Source organism: Dama dama, chromosome 12 (genome assembly GCF_033118175.1).
Source record: "Dama dama isolate Ldn47 chromosome 12, ASM3311817v1, whole genome shotgun sequence".
Taxonomy (NCBI): domain Eukaryota; kingdom Metazoa; phylum Chordata; class Mammalia; order Artiodactyla; family Cervidae; genus Dama; species Dama dama.
This window is the reverse complement of record NC_083692.1, coordinates 47,307,064-47,309,880: the sequence shown is the minus strand read 5'-3', so window position 1 is coordinate 47,309,880 and position 2,817 is coordinate 47,307,064. Positions and strand designations below refer to the sequence as shown.

Sequence of the window (2,817 nt, the reverse complement as noted above, 5' to 3'; positions counted from 1 at the left end):
GTGATGTTGAGCATCTTCCCATGTACTTTTTGGCCATCTGTGTATCTTCTTTGGAGAAATGTCTGTTTAGATCTTCTGCCCATTTTTTGATTGGGTTGTTTGTTCATTTCATTTTTGTTTTTTTGTTTTTTTTTGATATTGAGCTACATGAGCTGTTTCCTTGTTTTGGAGACTAATCCCTTGTTGGTTCATTCCATCATTTTCAAATATTTCCCCCCATTCTGAGGGTTGCCTTCTTGGTTTGTTTATGGTTTCCTTTGCTGTGCAAAAGTTATTAAGTTTAACTAGGTCCTGTTTGCTTATTTGTATTTTCATTACTCTAGGAGGTGGATCATAAAAACTATAGCTGAGATTTATGTCAGAGAGTGTTCTGCCTATGTTTTTATGTAAGAGTTTTTATAGTATCTTGCCTTACATTTAGGTCTTTAATCCATTTTGAGTTTATTTTTGTATATGGTTTTAGTGTTCTAATTTCATTCTTTTGTTTGTTTGTTTGTTTCAATTGTTTATTAACGGACCAAATTACAAAAATAATCCTGGTAGATACCTTAGTTCATCCTTCCAATAAGCCTGTTGATCTGGTCTTCCCTGTTGCCAGCATCTCCACCTTCTACAAAATGGGTGATCTTTTTCTTCATTCCACCTCGTGGAGAAGACAATTAAAAGGGCCACAGGAAGTTGTTTGCTTCTTTGAAACGTTTTCCAATGGCATAGATCTCATGAATCAGATCCTCCATGCAGATGATTCCGTATTTCCCAAGAGATGGAGCAATCAATGCATTGTCTGTCAGGGCAATTCACTTTTTGTTGATTTTGCCATAACTACGCTTGTAGATCAATTCATTTACAGACTTCAGATTTGGGTACCCCCATGCAATGTATGGCTCCACAATTCTCAGCATGTTAATTGATGCCTTGTTGAACTTTACAAAGGTGGCATTGAAGATCTGTTGGAGGTGAAGGAGCTGCAGTACCTTTCGAAACTTTGGGCTCACACCGTTGATACCTCTGATCCTGATGACAAATGCCAATTTGGGTTCCGCGGGTACATAGAAGTTGCTGGCTTTTCATGCCATCCTAGCCATTCGAATTTCAGTTCTGTACATCTGCCTGTATTCCTTGTGGTAATGCTTAGCTTTTTCATAAATAAGCTTCCTCCTTACCTTTCGAAGCATCTTTTGGGCAAACTTCTTTCTCAGGCACTTGATCTTAAGCTCTGTGAAATTCTTTCGCTTTTTCTTAAGGGTTTCTGGCACAGCAGGAATCTTCTTTTTCTTCTCTTCTGCACCCTCCATGGTTCCAGCTGGGAAAGAGCCTAATTTCATTCTTTCATGTAGCTGTCCAGTTTCCCAGCACCATTTACTGAATAGACTGCATTTTCTCCATTGCCTGTTCTTAACTCCTTTGTCGAAGATTTGGTGACCGTAGGTACATGGGTTTATCTCTGAACTTTCTATCCTATTCCATTAATTTATATTTATGTTTTTGTACCAATACGATACCACTTTGATGGCTGTGGGTTTGCTATATAGTCTGAAGGCAGGGAGCCTGATTCCTCCAGCTCAATTTTTGTTTTTCAAGATTGCTTTGGCTATTTGGAGTTTTTTGTGTTTCCATACAATTGTAAAATTGTTTGTTCTAGTTCTGTGAAAGATGTCACTGATAATTTGATAAGTATTGCACTGAATCTAAGGCTTCCCTGGTAGCTCAGATGGTAAAGAATCTGCCTGCAATGTGGGAGACCTGGATTCGATCCTTGGGTTGGGAAGATCCCCTGGAGAAGGAAATGGCAACCCACTCTAGTACTCTTGCCTGGAAAACCCCATGGACAGAGGAGCCTGGTAAGTTATGATCCATGGGGTCGCAAAGAGTCAGACACTACTGAGCATTGAATCTATACATTGCTTTGGGTAGTAGAGTCATTTTCACAATATTGATTCTTCAAATCCAAGAACATGGTATATCTCTCCATCTGTTTGTTTCACCTTTGATTTCTTTCATCAGCAACTTGCAGTTTTCTGAGTACAGGTCTTTTGCCTCCTTAGGTAGGTTTATTCCTGGGTATTTTGTTCTTTTTCATGTAATGATAAATGGGATTGTTTCTTTGTTTCTTAATTTCTCTTCCTGATCTTTTGTTCACAGCAAATAGATGGGGAAACAGTTGAAACAGTGGCTGATTTTATTTTTTTGGGGCTCCAAAATCACTGCAGATGGTGACTGTAGCCATGAAATTAAAAGATGCTTGCTCCTTGGAAGGAAAGTTATGACCAACCTAGACAGCATATTAAAAAGCAGGGACGTTACTTTGCCAACAAAGGTCTGTCTAGTCAAGGCTATGGTTTTTCCAGTAGTCATGTATGGATGTGAGAGTTGGACTATAAAGAAAGTTGAGCATCTTTTCATGTGTTTGTTAGCCATCTGTATGTCTTCTTTGGAGAAATGTCTGTTTAGTTCTTTGCCCCATTTTTTGATTGGGTCATTTATTTTTCTGGAATTGAGCTGCAGGAGTTGCTTGTATATTTTTGAGATTAATCCTTTGTCTGTTTCTTCATTTGCTATTATTTTCTCCCAATCTGAGGGCTGTCTTTTCACCTTACTTATAGTTTCCTTGTAGTGCAAAAGCTTTTAAGTTTCATTAGGTCCCATTTGTTTAGTTTTGCTTTTATTTCCAATATTCTGGGAGGTGGGTCATAGAGGATCCTGCTGTGATTTATGTCGGAGAGTGTTTTGCCTATGTTCTCCTCTAGGAGTTTTATAGTTTCTGGTCTTACATTTAGATCTTTAATCCATTTTGAGTTTATTTTTGTGTATGGTGTT

General features: G+C 38.3%; 1 pseudogene; it reads right to left on the bottom strand.

The window, feature by feature from the left end:
- Window positions 1-542: 542 nt before the first annotated feature.
- LOC133067220 (large ribosomal subunit protein uL30-like) lies at window positions 543-1,295 on the bottom strand (annotated as a pseudogene).
- Window positions 1,296-2,817: the final 1,522 nt, after the last annotated feature.